The 17,947-nt window shown below is 42.0% G+C and overlaps 1 pseudogene; it reads right to left on the bottom strand.

Moving 5' to 3' along the window:
• Positions 1 to 17,328: 17,328 nt before the first annotated feature.
• Positions 17,329 to 17,715, bottom strand: LOC102848153 (annotated as a pseudogene).
• Between the last annotated feature and the right edge of the window lie 232 nt (positions 17,716 to 17,947).

Here is a 17,947-nt window from a genome sequence, read left to right as displayed (position 1 = left end):
AGGAGTAAATATTGCTTGGCAAAAAATAACTATAATTACATTTTAAATGCATGAGCTAGCCTTTCTCTATATAAATGCCAAATGTAATCGGCAAACCAACCAATTGCTGTGAAATCAATTCTGACTCACGGTGATTCCATGGATGACAGAGAGCAGGACTGTGCTCCACACGGTCACCTGTGCTTGTGATCTCGCAGGAAGTGTTTGCTAAACCTTTCTTCTGAGAAATTACTGGTCAGATTTGAACTTCTAACCTTTTGCTTATTCCAAGAAGCTGAGAACTGAACTGGTTGTTCCATCCAGAGTATTCTTTCACAGTATAAACTTCTGCCTTGTCGATGAAATCCCATCAAGCCTTCCAGGTATAATGCTAACTTTCCCTGAACATCTCACACTGCCAATTGTGGCGTTAGCACAGAGTACTGAATAGACCGGGCACTTCCAAAAGGATGAACACATCTGTCTTGCAGAAGTGCAGCCAGGGCAGAGGTGATGATGGCGAGACAGCATAGCTCTTCTGAGTCTCGGTGATCATGAGTCTAACTGCATTACCAAAATTTCAAATTTCTAATGACTGATCTATCATCTCCTTTTCAATGTGTACTTTGTTGTTGTTAAGTATTGTCAAAGTGGAGAGGACCCATAACTGATTATAGGGGTTTTCACAGGTAATAAATTGCACAGGAAGAAATTCTCATCTCGCTCTCGCTCTCTTCTCCCCTCCTCCCTCCATCCTTTCCCCCTTCCTCCCTCCCTCCCTCTCTATCACGCCATTGTCCTGACTCAGCATTACAACCTGAAGATTGTAATGGTAACAATTTCATCCTAACTTTTTTTAAGAAGCTCTAGTAGCTTCCTGTGGAGGGAGTTGTACTAGGAACACAAAGGTGGCATCTCTCCCATGGTTCGAATCCCCCAGTGGCTCCATGGATAAAAATGGGTCAGCCTCCTCCCACGTATGACATAGGGCTCTGAAAATCACTGCAGGGCCAGCCATGAGTTGGCTCTGATGTGGCACCAAAGATTTTGAGTTCTTTTTATACTCAGCAAAGGGAGACAACCTGGAAGGGCTCCCCTCCTCAAGGCCAAGTGCTGTTGTTGTTGCTGTTGTGTGCTGTGTAGTCAGAACCAGCCCACAGCTGGCCCTCTGGAGGGTTTTCCTAAGCAGTAAATCCCGCAGGAGAGGATGGCCAATCCTCCTGTGTGGCATACGATGGATTCACCCAGCATGCCTTTCAGTTTGCAGTGCAGCTGCTTACCATAGGCCACCAGGGCTTCCCCCAGGGCCAAATCCCTCAACAGCACCAGGTGGACACAGTTTCTGAGCTGACAAGCACCCTCTACCACCACCATCCTAAGAAGCTCTTCCCACAAAGACAGACGTTGAGTGGTGGCATTACCACAAGGCCCTGGCTCTGGGACCCTCTCTGTGGAGTTCAGGTGAAGCCCCTTTACCCACTCTAGAGATACCAGGGGGATTGCTGTTATGCATGAGGTTGGTTTTTTTTTTTTTTTGGTTTGTTTGTTTGAGTGATGAACCTTACTTAAGATTAGATTATGAGGATGACTGTGTAACTCTGACTAGATGAAAAATCCTGGCTTGTGAATGGGTACATTGTATGACATGTGAATGACCTATTGATATACCCGTTTCTGTGCTGTATTATCCACATCTGTCAGGAGAGGGGAGTTGAAAGTGGCAAGCCCACCGAATGTCCTTCATGACTAGGGCTGTCAAATGGCACAGACACTCTAGAAAGACCCTCTCCACTTGCTACAAAATTAAACACGCACTTACTCATTGTAAACTCAGCCCTTCATCCCAGGAAAGGTGACACTCCAGTTCATGCAAATCTCTGCTGAAACATTCACAGAGCATCGCCCTGCCGTATTAGACTCCTGTGACTTTGTGTTTAAACTGCAGTAACTTCCCTGAGGTCCAGCCCTGCTGGGGAGTGCACTGTCCTCCTCTCCTTTCTTTTCACTAAGGGGTGACCCTGTCCCACTGGGTGGCTGCACCCCATTCTGCACAGCATTCACCCACAGAGCAGCTGTGAAGCTGTTCCCTGCACTGGACACTGAAGGAGAAATACACAACCATTTGTGGCACCAGGCTCCTTCCAATTCTCCTGGGCTGAGAGAAAAGCTGCCTTTACTTCCGGTTCAGAAACCGCCTCCCTCTCTCCACAGCATCACTCTTCTGTCTGCCTCCTGCTGCTTCTTTACCACTTAAAATTCCCATTATTCACTGCTCTGGCCTCGCCATCACTTCTCATAAAGCACACAACAGCTCCCATATTGCTTAGCGCCTTCCTCAGATGCCCTCAAATGTCAGAATCCGCTTTGTTCCTTTTTTCTACCTTTCATTTCTCAGAAGAAGAAAGATAAATGAGAAAGTAGGTTTGTCATATTCCACTTTTTTTATTGTGGTTTAACCTCATATACTATTTTTGTTGCGGTAGTAGTACTTTCGAGCCCTGTATTATGAATTTTATTTTATTATCTTTCTTTAATCATAAAAATTCAATCATGGTAAAGCATAAAAGGAAAATAATGGAATATTTTAAACATGTAAATCTGCTTTGAGCATGGCTTATAATCAGACTTCAGAATAGATTGGATAATCCAATTAATAATTTTTCAACTCTGTGAGTACTATTCTTTTCAGATGAAGAGGAGTTATTACATAAATAAAAGCAAGATGTTAATTAACATTTTTTGTGTGTGTGTGGCCTATTGGCAAGGAGCTGCTCTGCAATCCTGAAGGCATGCAGTTCAAGGCCACCAGCTGCTCCACCGGAGAAGGATAGGAAATCTCCTCCTGTGCGATTAACTGCCTCTGAAAACCCGCCAGAGGGTCAGCTGTGGGTCAGTTCTGAGTCTATGGTACACAACAACAACAGCTAAAGAGATATAACACATTATAATGCATTCCTAAAAAGACAGTAAATAAGAATTAAGTATCAGTTTTCTTATTTTCCATGAGTTCAAAGTGGGAGTATAAATATTTCTGATATATCCAATTTATTATTTTGAGACATTTTCACATTTGTAAGAATTACTTTTCATGTACAAGTGAAATTAAGAGCACTGTGTTTATTCATTTTGACTGAGCCATGGTGACTAACACAGTCAGTACTGGCTGCTGAGGTTGGGGATCCAGGAGCTCTGGAGAAAGATTGTCAGTCACCTCCTGAAGAGATTTAACGTCTCAGAAACTGATGGAGGCGCTCCATGAATCACAATCAAATCCTGGCAGTGGATTTGTTTTTTGCTGTGTATACGGAGCTCATATGCTAGGGGTAAGAAGCGGTGCTGCCAATCCGACGCCCATGGTTCGAATCTACCATTTACTTGTTCCATGGGGACAAAACGGGAAATTTCCTCCAGGGCGATTTACATCCTCTAAAAACCCACTGGAGGTTCCAACTCGACATCACACACAACAAAAACATAGATATGGAGCTCCGGTGGCCTCGTGGTAAGGAGCAGCGCTGCTAGCCCCCATGTGAGTGGTTCCAATCCATCAGCTGCTCAACCGGAGAAAAATGGACAATCTTTTTCCATGCGATTTGCATCCTCTGAAAACCCTCCGGGGGCTCAGCTGTGCGTCAATTCCAACTCAATGGCACACAACACCACCATGTGTATGTATAAAATAATATATAACATTAAGCACAATCAAATCACTTTGGTACATTTCATTATCTGTCTAGATCTATATGAAAACTCTCATTTGTATTACATGGCTTACATGCCCTATGGCCAGCAGTGACCCGCAGTGAGCCCGTGAGCAGAGAGCCACTTTTCCCTGTTCTGTGCTGTCCTCACGATCTCTGCAGTCTCAGCCGTGTTGTTACAGTCTCTGTGTCAATCCATGTCATTGGAGGGCTTCTTCTCTTTCTCTGACTCTATAGCTTTCAGAGCATATCTTTCTCCGAGGACTTCTACTGAAAAATGTACCAATCGTGTGAGATGAAGTTTCCTCCCTTTTGCCTCTAAGGAATATTCTTGTTGCACTTTCTTTAAGACAGATTTGTTTGTTCTTCTATTTGTGGTTGTGTTACATGCCATCAAGTCAACTATGACTCTTAGTGACCCTATGAAAACAGCTCCGAATCCTGCCCTATCTTCAGCCAGTCTCACTGTCTCTGACACACCTACCCCCATTACCACAGTAATGTAAGTCAATCCCTCCCATCCAGAGTCTTCCACTCCTGTGCCTTCCTCCCATCACCTTTCCAAGCATTCTGTCCTTCTCTAAGGACTCATCTCTCCTGGTAACAGGTCCAAACACTGTGAGATGGAGCTTCAAAATCCTTGCCTCCAAGGAGCAACCTTGTTTCACTCTCCCCTGTTTGTTCTCCTCTCAGTCCATGGTTTGTTCAACACTCTTCCCCAAACTAGAACTCAAAGGCTTTAATTATTCCTCTGTCATCTTTATTTGTTGTGCAGCTCTCTGACACATCACAAATAACTGAGAAGACAATGGCTTTGATCAGGTACACCTTAGTCTCTAGACTAATATCATTGCTCTTTAGCACTCTTATTCAACACTCTTCTTCAACAATCTAAACCAAAGGCAGCAGAGATTGAAAGGATCGCTTCATGTTGTACATATGGTGTCTGAATTGTGCGCTGGAGAGCACCTAACAACAAAAACTTGAATTTTTATTGCATTTTATCTTTTTTTAAAAAAAGCATTCTGATTTCAAGTAAATTAAGCTACAAGGATAGCTCCAGATTGGTTTTTTAGCTATCACCAAGTGGGTTCCAACTCATAGTGACCTGTGCTACTGCAGACCAAAATATTACACAGTCCTGCGCCGTCCTCACAATTGTGTGCCTTGAGCACACACTGTCACAGTTACTGTGTCAATCTCTGCTTATGAAGGAGGAGGTTAAAGCTGCTCTGGAGGAATTGGCAAAAAACAAGGCCCCAGGTATTGACAGCATGTCAATTGGCATATTTCAACAAACGCTGCCCTTGACACTCTCACCAAGTTGTGCCAAGAAATCTGAGGGACAACCACCTGGTCAACTGACTAGAAGAGATCCGTATTTGTTTCCATTCCCAAAAAAGATGACAGGACAGAAATTATTGAATAATATCATTAATGTCATATGCAAGCAAGATCCTGCTGAAAATTATCCAAAAATGACTGGGAACAGTATATCAACAGGGAGCTTTCAGATTTGCAGGCTGGGTTCAGAAGAGGCCATGGTACTAGGGATATTATAGCTCATGTTAGATGGATCTTGGCTGACAGCAGAGACTGTCAGAGGAATGTCTGTGTTTCATTGACTACGCAAAGGTATTTGACTATATGGGTTACAACGAACTGGCTGACTCTGAGAAGAATGGAAATCCCAGAACATTTGATTGTGTGTATATGAAACCTATACTTGGACCAGGAGGCAGTGGTCAAAATAGAGAAAAGAAACACTGTATGGTTCAAAATCAGGAAAGGCGTATGCCAGGGAAGCATCCTATCTCCATAGCTTTTCAATCTATATACAAAACAGTTCATCTGGAAGGCTGAGCTCTATGAGGAGGAATGTGGCATCAGGATTGGAGCAAGACTTATCAACAACCTGCATTATGCAGATTATACAACCTTGCTTGCAGAAACTGAGGAGGACCTGAGGCACTTCCTGCACAAGGTCAAGCAAGGTCTGCAGCCTTCAATAAAGATTGAAGCTCAACATCAAGAAAACAAAGATTCTCACCACTGTGCCAATTAGTAGTTATCTTGGTAGATGGTGGAGAGATTGAGCTTGTTAATAGCTTCAGTTTGCTTGGCTCCATAGTCAAGACTCTTGGTAGCAGCAGCCAGGAAATCAGAAGATTAAATCCTTTGGGGGAAATATCTGCTGTCTAGGACATCTCCAGAGGATTGAAGAGCAAGGATATCAGTCTGGATATTCAGGTGTGTCAGATTCAGGCCATGGTCTTTGCAATTACTTGCTATGCATCAGAAAGCTGGACAATGACTTGCAATGATAGAAGGAGAAATGATGTCTTTGAGCTGTGATGCTAGAGAAGAATATTGAATATACCATGGACTGCTAGAACAAACAGGCTTGTCAGGGAGAGGGTGAAACTAGACTGCTCATTGGAGGTAAGGATTCTGAAGCTTCAGCTGACATACTTTGGGCATTTGCAAGGAAGGACTAGTCTTTGGAGAGGGACCTCATGCTTGGGAGGGTGGAGGGCCAGTGCAGGAGAGGAGGACTCTGGATGGGGTGGACTGGCTCACTGACTGGGGAAATGAGGGTAGGTATGTTGGAGATGATGAGTTTGGCTCAGCTAGACCAGGGTTCAGAGCTGTTGTACATAGGGTCATTATGAGTCACAAGCTACTCGACTGCACTTAACAACAACAACATATATTTTTCATTTAAAATCAAGAAAAGTGTGTGTCAGGGATATGTCCTTTCTCCAAATCTAGTTCAAACCATACAGAGCAAATCATTCAAGAAGCTGGACTATATGAAAAGGAATGTGACATAAGCGTTACACAGATAACATGACCTTGCTTGAGGAATGTGAAGACTTAAATTATGGCAAAGAATCTCAAAGACTACAGTCTTCAATATTAGTTCTATCTCAACATCCAGAAAACAGAACTCCTCACCACCAGACCAGTACCCAGCATCATGGTAGACGGAGCAAAGATCTAAGTTGTCATCAGTTCCATTCCACTTGGATCTACAGTCAACACCCATGGTAACAGCAGTCAAGAAATCAAAAGACACGTTACATGTGGAAAATCTGCTGACAAGGACCGCTCCAAAGGGCTAAATAGTAAGGCTGTATGTTTAAAGACTAAGGTGTGCCATACCCAAACAATGGAATCTTCATTTACCTTCTACACATCTGAATGTTGAACAATGAATAAGGAAGTTCAAAGGGGAAAAAACCCCAACTATGTTATGATGCCTTTGAGCTGTGGTGCTGGAGAAGAGTATTGAGAATACCATGGACTGCTAGGAAAACAAACAGATTCGTCCTGGAAAGGGTTAAACCGGGTGGCTCCTTGGAGGCAAGGATTCTGAGGCTCCGTCTAACATACTTTGGACATATTGTGAGGAGAAATCGGTCCTTGGAGAAGGACATCATGCTTGGGAGGGTAGAGGGACGGCACAGAGGGGGAAGGCCCTCTATGAGGTGGATTGATTCAGTGACTGGGGTAATCAGGATGGGAGTGTCAGAGACAGTGTGATTGGCACAGGACAGAGCAGAGTTTAGGGCTGTTGTACATAGGGTCGCTATGAGTTGCAAGTGACTCGACAGCACATAACCAACAACATGTTATGTGGGTTACTACATAAATATGGACATGTTCTTATTCATGTGAAAAGCATTTTCATTTGTATGTGTTGGCTATGTGTTATAGGTGTTAATAACATATTCATATACAGAAACTATGGGCGTGTGGCCAGGAAGGACCAGTCCTTCGGGAAGGACATCATGCTTAGACAGGTGGAGAGGAAGGCCCCGGATGAGCTGGATTAATACAGTAACTGAGGCAATGGGGGTAGGTGTGTCAGTCAGTGAGACTGGCTCAGGACAGGGCAGGCTTCAGAGCTGGGGCAGAAGGAACTCAACGGCACATAAGAACAACAACATATAAACACATATATGCATATTCAATATTTTCATATATTCTTGAAATGCTACCAATTTACAGCAAAAATTTATGTTGAAATAAAAAGTTTTATTATTCCCAGTATTACAAGAAACTTCAATCTTTCAGTTTAATCTTATGCCATACACCTCAGTCCCCCTTCCTTTAAGGCTACTAACAAGAATAATATTTAAATTAAATGTTAATTTTATAGTTTAAAAGTATAGTAAATCACATAAATATTTGTACCTGAAACATAAACACCATCTATTTATTTAAATAACACCAAAAATTGGCCCCAGTTGTACAATGTAGAGATCTCCAAAATTTCAAACACGACACAAATTTCGATTTCATGAACAAATAAAGCAGTGCTGTAACTAGCATTTTAATAGTGAAGCAAATGATACCAATGTTATCATTAGCCATTGCTGTGGGTCCTTTTCAACCATGACCCCATGTATTACAGAGTAGATCTATTCAGTGTCATTTAATGGTTTTATTACTTGTGGAAGGAGAGCTCTAGGAATTTCTGAGAAGACACCAGTAGGTAGATTCAAGCTGAAAGATTTGGACTAGTATCTGCACACAATTAGTTTGCCTCAGCCAGGTGACCTTGGACTAGGATTAGAGCTTCCTCATTTCTGATACAGTTTTTGTTCGTAGTATCCCCTCCTACTGTCTCCCCACCCCCCAGAAAATGCAATCTTATTGCTTTGATATCATGTAAGCAATTGCTCTTATGACAAAAAAGGGGTTTTTTTCAATTTTATTAACAACAAATTTGTCTGAAATATTGCATCCCAATGAGAAGAGGTTTTAGTTTGGAATTATGGTTGCTGTAAAAGTTCAACTGTCTCAAAATGTTACACCTGTGGACACTTTTCATTTTAACCCTAGTGCATATGTTCCCTGAAAACAGCTATTTTCAGAATCAATGGAAACAAAAGATACTCTTTCTAAATGCCCTTTATCACCTTAGGACCATTTATGGGTTGTTTTTTTTATATATATATCATTTGTCTACATGTAAACAAAGTTGCTGTAAAAATAAAATTTGCAAGGACTTCATATTCAGAAAGAATAAAAAATTGTTTTGAATTGGCTTTTAGAGGAAAACATTTTTAATATTGTAAAATAAATTGCTTTAAAATGAAAATATTTGTAAATTGTATCCCCTTTATCAGTGCATCCTAGTTTTTATTGGTCTGAAATGTTTTTATCAGGCTCATGGATATTGCACTAAGAGAATAAATGCAATATTAGTATAAATGCATAAGCATGGTTCTCTGGATCTATGCTTTCTAATACAAGAAAGCTTAATTAAAAGGTTTTTAGCCTACTCCAGGGAGATTGCATTTTGAAATATTTTTCTAAATTATTCTGATAGACCAGTTGGAAACTGACATAAGGCTACCGGAGGAGGAACAATTAATTCATTTAAGCATCTGGTCATTCCAATTTTATTCTCCTTTTGGTTCCTTTCATTTCAGCCTAATAGCAGGAAAGGGAATTTGTGTAAACCGCCTACATGGGAGATTCCTTTGTGTCCTGATAAGGAACTGATAAATTCTCTACTTGAGGAATAGGTGGATGGTTCACCGTGAAGATTCTCGAATCTTTGACATGGTTTACTTTAACTCATTTCATTCTAAGTCTTGGTGAAAGAATGATGCAAGGCAGACTCCTGATGAGCTTTCTTACCAACAATGGTCAGGTCTGAAGTCACGCCGGGTTGATACTTCTCCCTGGGAAGTATTTTGGTTTACATTTAATGAGGAGTCAGTGGCATGGTTTCCACCCCAGCTCTGCTCTTTGGGATTTATTTTCATAAGTTTCAATTTTTCTCTTATTGAGAAATGATTACCCAGGAAGCTTGCTGGCAGGAGATGATTAGGTGTGCAACAATGCCGACACAAGACTGTGTTTACAATTTGATTTGCTCTTTCCTCGGCTTTATCTTATGCACAGAGTAGGCAAGAAAGTAACCAGGTATTTTAAAATAAGTTTAAAAGAACTCTAAAACAGCACACGATTTTGGATTAATCTTGCCTTAAAAATTTGATTACTGGGTATCATCAGTTGACAAAGATATTTATAAAATGCTGTTCACAGTCAAGACATTGTGTGAAGTGTTTTATCCCTGTAAGTATAGCCCATTTTTACTTCTTCAGAATAATGTATTATTTTGATGTCTCAATCCATTGGCAGTGGAATAAATGCAGCTAATGAGACTAATACTGGTATAGTGTCAGGCAGCTAAATCAAAGACTGGCACTTGAATCTACCATTCTCTGTGAGAAAAGAAGAGGGCATCTCTTTCCGTTAAGGTTCACTGGCTGGGAATCCTGGTGGAAGGTCTGTATAAGCCAGTATGCATTCCAAAGCAGTGGGTTTGTTTATATAGAGTGAGATAAATAGGCTTTTGAATCCAAGGAAATACAACTATCTCTTCAATTTTTCTCTTTAAAATAGTATATACTACCAGAGAATTTCGGTTGAACCATAGTCTAACAAAGTATCTTAAGAAATCATTATACAGCATACATTCTTAGGTCATATGAACCCACCCAAAATATTGCCCTGTGATAATCTTTAAACTTTACTGAAACATATCTCCTGAAGTCTTCCAGAAAACCAAACAATAGTTTAATTTCACTAGTAAAAAATTTCTCTGCTAATCATTAAGCTTTATTGTACATTGTATTCGCAAGTAAGTGGTATGCATTGGAGAGTTGGGCAGAGAATAGGGATGATAGAAAGAGAATTGATGCCTTTGAACTGTGGTGCTGGAGAAGAGTGTTGAATATACCATGGACTGCTAGGAGAACAAACAGGTTTGTCCTGGAGAAGGTGAAGCCTGAATGTTCCCTGGAGTCAAGGATTCTGAAGCTTCGTCTGACATACTTTGGGCAAGTTGCAAGGAGGGACTGGTGCTTGGAGATGGACATCATGTTTGGGAGAGTGGAGGGGTGGTGCAGGAGAGGAAGACCCTCAATGAGATGGATCAATTCTGTGAGTGGAGTGATGGGAACGAGTGTGCTTGAGATGGCAAGATTGGCACAGGATAGAACGGAGTTTAGGGCTCTTGTACATAATAGGATCGCTATGAGTGACAAGTGACTCGATATCACATAACAACAACATCAACAATTAAGCTCTTTTAAGATGTTTCTGTATGAGATTAAATTGAAACCCAAACTAAAAGACTAGATGGAAAGGGGAGGAAGGCGCGCATTTCTGCGAAGGTGGGAGGGAGGGCGCGGAGGGAGGGTGAGAGTTCTGGAATAACTAATGACCACAGTCAGGGTCACTTCCTGTGTTCTCCACTATCACGAACTAAAAATACTAAAAATACTGACAGATTAACGGAATGTGATGTCGAGTCAGCAGAGCCCTGTCATTGCAAAGGTTTCCTCAAATGATTAAAAATCAAAATTCATGCTTTGCTTGCAGAACCTGGTCTCCAACTCAGAGGCTGTGAACTTACTAGGAGTTCACACTTCACCAGGAGGGTGCACTTCCAACAGTGTGGAAGTTATCGAACAATATCACTATTATCACACATAATTAAAATACTGCTGAAGAGTATTAAATAATGGCTAGAACAGTACATCCCCAGAGAATTGCCAGAAATACAAGTTGGATTTAGAAGAGGCCATGACACTAGAGATATTGTTGCCAGTGCCAGATGGATTTTGGCTGAAAGCAGAGAGTCCCAGAAAAATTGGCCGTGCAAATGCTTTTGAATATGTGGATCACAACAAAGTGTGGCTAATGCTGAAAAGAAGGAGAATCCCAGAACACCTGATTGTGCTCATGCAAAACCCATGTTTGGACCAGAAAGCAGTCATTAGAATAGAGCAAGGAAACACTGCATGGTTCAAAATCAGGAAAGAACTGTGCCAGGGATGCATCTTGTCTCCATAACTTTTCAATCTATAGGCGGAACAGATTTTCAGGAGGCTGGCCTTTATGAAGAGGAATGTGACATCAAGACCACAGGAAGATTTTATAAAATAATAATAATAAAGATTGGAGGAAGACTCCTTAACAACCTGTGTTATGCAGATCACACAACCTTGCTCACCGAACTGAGGACTTGAAGAGTTTGCTCCAGAAGGTCTGCAGTCTTCACTATGGATTGCACCTCAGCATCAAGAAAACAAAGATTCTCATCATCATGCCAAATGACAGCATCATGATCAATGGAGAAAAGACTGAGGCGGTTAACTATTTCATCTTGCTTGGCTCCGCAGTCAACACTCCTGGCACCAGCAGGCAGGAAATCAGAGGATGAGTTGTTTTGAGAAAATCGGCTGTAAAATCTGTAGCACTCTCCAGAGTGCTAAGTAGCTACAATGTTAGCCTGGAGACTAAGCTATGCCTGATCCAAGCCATGGTCTTCTCAATTACTTTTTATGCATCTGATAGCTAGACAATGACTAAGGATAACAGAAGAGAAATTGATACCTTTGAGTTGTGATGCTAGAGAATAGTGTTGACCATACACCATGAACAGCCAAGAGAAAAAACATGTCTGTCCTGGAGAGGGCAACACTAGGTTTGTCCTTGCAAGCAAGGATTTTTAAACTTCATCTCATGTACGTTGGGCATGTTAGCAAGAGGGGCTCGTCCTTTGAGAATATGATGCTTCTAAGGGTGGTATGTCAGTGACGGCTGAAAGGAGCTGGATTTGGACACATGACTATGGCAAGGGGGACAATTGCTCCAGAGACAATGAGATTGGCTCAAGACAGAGCAGGAATCAGAGCTGTTTATAAGACTTGTAGTCGACTTGATGGCACATAGCAATAACAACAAAATTTCTTGGGCCAGACACAACTTCATCTGCAAAGTGGCATTTTTGCTCTTTGTCACATTAAAGAAATCAAATGCAGCAGACAACAATTCTTTTCCCAGCTATCATGATATTATCTATTGGTCCAGAGGTAAAAAACTTGTTTTCTTGATTTTTGTCAATGATTTAATCTTTCTTGAATCAACAATGAACATCCTTGGTACTACTAGGCATGAGATGTCTTTGATTGGGCAAACTTACTGACAGGAACCTTTATAAAACATTGAAGAGCAATGGTGTCAGTTTGAAGGCTAAGGTGCATCTTATTCAGGTCATGATCTTTACAATGACTTGTTATACATCTGAGAGCTGGACAAAGAGTAAAAATTTCAGAAGAATTGATGTCTTTGAGTTGTAGTGTTAGAGAAGAATACTGATTATCCTATGGACTATTAGAAGAGCAAACAGCTCTGTCTTGGTAAAAGTGCAGCCAGAGTGTAAGGAGGCAAAGATGCTGAAGCTTCCTCTCTCATACCATGGACACGTTGCTAGGAGAGGCTATTCCCTGGGAAGAGACGTCATGCTTGGAACAGTGGAGGATGGGCTAAAGGGAAGATGGCCTTCAATAAGATGGGTCAATGAGCTGAGCACAACAGTGGACTGACGTGTGTCGGAGATGCTGAGGATGGCGCAGGGCAGGGCGGGGTCTGGGTCTCTTGTTCGTGGATCATTATGCATCAAACTTGATTTGGTGGCACCTACCACCACCACTGTGGCAGATTTACTGAACGTGGTATTAAAATCAGTAAATTAATGAATAGTGAATGAAATATTAACAACTCTTTTGAGAATTTTCCTATCAAAATTAAATAAAAGTTATTTCACATCTCTATTTTACCTGTGCTGTAAATTTAAAAGAATAGGTTAAAAAGTTGCATAAGCTTTGAAAAAATGAAATTAAAGAAAAATCAGGTCATAAGTATAAAGAGTTTTAAAAATGTTAGAGAAGCCGCTCAAAACAGCAACAAAATAAAATAAATTATTCAAGACATAACAGAGTAACTAAAAATGATACCTGTAGAGTAGACATCGTGTATTTCAGCAAAGTCTTGTCACTACAAAGGCTTCAGGGATGCTTGAAACTCAAGGGTCAGGCTTTGATTCAGGATCTCAATCTCCAGCTGGTGTAGTCCCCCCAATGTTCTTGTTTATCAGTTACACATTTCTGTAAAGATGATGTTCATTTTAATAGTAGACACCATGCGGATGACATGGCATGTACATTATCTTGATGGAAGTCAACTTAAATTGAGTGTACTATCAGACAAGCAGTATCCTAATGAGATAGAGCCCTGGACAGAAGAGATACTCCACAGGGTAGCTTTTATCATCATCAAGGAGTAAGGAAAGGAGGAGGAAGAACTGTCTGGAAGGAGGGAGGCAAGGTCTTTGAACAACTGTAAGAAGTAAAGCCCCCTTTCAAAATCCAACATTCCCATTGTAATGTTATTTGTGAGAACAATACAATTTTTTCAGTCATTCATACATTTGACAAGCATTAACTGCATACTGAACAACTCTTAATTTACTAGGCATGCATAATTTAAGATCTCCTACCTCTCCAGAGTGCTAAAATGCAATGATATCAGTCTGGAGACTAATGTATGCCCAATCAAGGCCATGGTCTTTGTAATTGCTTGCTAAGCATCAGACAGCTGGACAGTGACTAAGGATGACAGAAGAAGAACTGATGTCTTTGAGTTGTGGAGCTGGAAGAGAGTCTTAAATGTATCATGGACTGCCAAGAAAACAAGTCTGCCTTGGAGAGGGTGAAACCAAGCTCCTTCTTGGAGACTAGGATTTTGAAGCTCTGTCTCACATATTTTAGGCATGTGGCCAAGAGGGACCAGTGTTGGAGGGACCACGTTTGTAAGGGTGGAGGGACAGCACAGGAGAGAAAGCTCCCAGATGTGGTGGACTGGCACAGTAACTGGGGTAACGGGTTGGTGTATCCGCATCAGTGAGACTTGCTCAGAATAGGGCAGGCTTCAGAGCTGTTGTACGTAAGGTTGCTATGAGTAGCAGGTGACTCGATGGCACATAACAACAGCATTACAGATTTATGTATGTATGACTACAGTGACAGGCTTTCTAAAGAAATATTGTTGCTGTTGTATAGATTGCCATCGAGTAGACTACGACTCAGTGACCTGATAAACGTAAAGCCTGAAGCCTTTCTGTAACTATCATCATTTCTCAAAGTTCATAGAGTTTCCAGAGGTGTGTTGTTTAGGAAGTGAAAGCTCAAGTATGTTAGCAAAGTTGCGTGCAATTGATGGTTTTGGAAGAGCATCATACGGTAAACCTTTGAACAGTTAACTAGTAGCTAACTAATTCACTCCAAGTGTCTTTTTAATCTGGTGCTATGATTATATTTGCCTCACAAGTGGCTGGATCTAAAAAAACAGAAATGTATCTTCTCAAAGTTTAAGAGGCTACAAGTCCAAGTTCAATGTGTGCTCCCAAGGGGATGTTCCTCTTTGTCCCTGTCAGACTCTAGCTTCTAGCAATCCATATCCTTCCTGGGTTTGTATATGGTGTATATTCTACCTTCCTTCCCCTGCCACCCTCAATCCCATGTTCTTCTCTTAAATCTAACAGTATATTTTAGAATATAGAAATTATTAGTATCAGGACCCATGTACTATGGTTTGAACTTTTCTTATACTGGGTTCACCAGGATCATAAAATTCAGTGAAACTTCTTGTTGTTGCTGTTGTTGTTAGGTGCGGTCAAATGACTTCTGACTCGTAGCAACTCTACATACAACAGCCATAAACCTTATTGTCTCTGACGTTCCTACCTCCATTACCCTAGTCACTGAATCAATCCATCTCATTGAGAATCTTCCTGTCTTGTGCTGTCCCTCCACTTTCCCAAGCAAGATGTTCCTCTCCAAGGACTTGTCCCTCCTTGCAACATGACCAAAGTATGCCAAACGAAGCTTCAGAATTCTTGCCTCCAAGGAGCAGCCTGGTTTCACCCTCTCCAGGACCAACCTGTTTGTTCTCTTAGCAGTCCATGGTATATATAATACTCTTTTCCAGGACCATAGTGCTAAGGCATCAATTCTCCTTCTGTTATTATTAGTCATTATTAGTCATTGTTCAGCTTTCTGATGTATATCAAGTAATTACAAAGACAATGACCTGGATCAAGTACACCTTAGTCTACAGACTGAGGGGTTGCTGATAGCAGACTTTCCCATTGCAATTCGTGTTTTCATTTCCTGTCTGCTGGTACCAAGATTGTGTTGATTGTGGAGCCAAGCAAACTGAAGCTGTTAACAATCTCAATCGCTTCACTGTCTATCATGATGCTGCCAATCGGTCTAATGGTCCTGTCTCAAGGCAATGAGTCATACACCTGTAGAGGCTGACAAGTATCAAAGCTGTGAACCTGACTCAAGAACAGAGCTGCTCCTGCCTCCCATAGTTACAGAGGTTCATGAACTCAAAGTAGGTATATCAGACTTCAGACTGCTAGAATTTGAAGTTATGCACCCAAGATAGACAAATTGTAGGCTTGTAGGACTCTGACTTAAATACAAAGAACCAGAGGTCAGACAGTAGTCAATCAGACACAGGGTAGAAACAGAGATTAATGTAAGTAAGCTTCTCTAGACCGTCCATATACATGCTTCAGGCCACTCCATCTCCAGGACACTCCCGTTCAGCTGATATCTCGCTGCCATCATGTACATGAACTACATTATAGCAGATCTTATTGAGGAAATGGTTACCTCATAACGAGCCCGAGAATCATGGGCAGCCACCTGAAGCACAACCTTAACAGTCACAATTCCATTGCCTTAACAACAGGAAAGCCCTGTACTGAATGTATCACGGACTGTCAAAAGAACAAACGAGTCTGTCTTGGAGAAAGTGGGACCAGGAGGCTCTTTAGAGGCAAGGATAATGAAACTTCAACTCAAATACTTCGGGTATATTGTCAGGAGAGCCCAACTCTTAGAAAAGGACATCAAGCACGGAAAGGTGGAGGGTCAGAGTAAGAGACGAAGGCCTTCAGCAAGATGGATTCACCCGGTGGCTATAAAAATGGCTCAAGTGTATTGGAAATGGTGAGAAGGGCACAAGACAGGGCCAGATGGATTTGATCTGTTGTTCATAGAGTCGCTATGAGTTGCAGTTGACTGGATGGCACGTAAAAACCATGACCACCTGGACAGGGTGTAGATTTCAATACAGACTTTTGGGGACACTCGATTCCATTTGTGCCACCAACTCTCATGAGTTGAATTGTGCTGCCCTACACCACATCTTTGTAATGATGTGCTGTGAACCTATGACATGATCCTCATAATCCTAGAAGCCAAATATTTGCAAGAGAATTAGGAGTTGACTGCAGCACAGCTCGAATCCATGAAGAACTTCCCCTAGGCTGTGGTCTCTCCTTTCAACTCCAGGAAATCAATGCGGAGGGCAGTTCCCTGAGGGGGCAGGGCTTCTCGGGAGCCAGGAACCCCAGACAGGGGCCAGGGTGGGCGTGTCTTTTTGGACTGAGATGTGCCCACACCAGGAAACTCCTTGACATAGGACAAGGCCAGACACATGGAAATCTCGACGGAGCCCTGGACCTGTAGGTGATGAAGGAATGAGGACCTCCCTCCTGAACCGAGAGGGAAGCTGGACCTTCCCTGGAGACGGAAAACGCATTTCGACTTGTAGCCTTCTCAGCTTCTTGGTTTAGAAGATAACCTTTTTATTTTTTTCTTTTCTTCAGTTCAATGAAAGAGACTTTATTGAGGGCACAGGGTCATGGGGCTCAGAGGAAGGCCACCTGCAAGAGGCAAGGAAGACAGAGAAGAGGGGGCTCTTATTTAACCTTCTTCTTGGGGCGCAAGTTGTTGGTGTGCCCATACTTCTTCTTGCGGCAATTGACAGCACGGGGATGCAGGCGAGCATAACACTTGCGGCAGATCATCTTGTCGCAGTTATACTTCTGGGCGAGCTGGTGCAAGGGAGGCTCGATGATGCCACCACGCAGACGCAGCACCAGATGCAGGGTGCCCTCTTTCTGGATGTTGTGGTCTGGGAGCGTCCAATCATCCTCTAGCTGTTTGCCGGCAAATATCAGACGCTGCTGGTCAGGAGGGATGCCCTTCTTGTCTTAGATTTTGGCTTTGACATTCTCGATGGTGTCACTGGGCTCGACCTCAAGAGTGGTGGTCTTGCCATTCAGAGTCTCCACAAAGATCTGCATCTTTGTGTCTGCCGCTCAGCTGCCTCATTGAAGAGAAAGAGAAGATAACCTTTTATAAGCAAAATCACCAATGCTCCGCTGGAGAAGGAGGGGCAATCTTTTCCTGTACCAGTCAGATCTGATTCGATGGTACTCACACAAAAAAGACGCAAGTAGAAGATCACCTTTCATGCCCTAAGGATTACCCATGGTGGACAGCTTTTACTAGAATTCCCAGATTAAGACACAAGAG

This window comes from Elephantulus edwardii, unplaced genomic scaffold (genome assembly GCF_000299155.1).
Source record: "Elephantulus edwardii isolate Elephantulus edwardi_28Jun2011 unplaced genomic scaffold, EleEdw1.0 scaffold00118, whole genome shotgun sequence".
Classification (NCBI taxonomy): Eukaryota; Metazoa; Chordata; class Mammalia; order Macroscelidea; family Macroscelididae; genus Elephantulus; species Elephantulus edwardii.
This window is presented reverse-complemented; position numbering and strand designations above follow the sequence as displayed.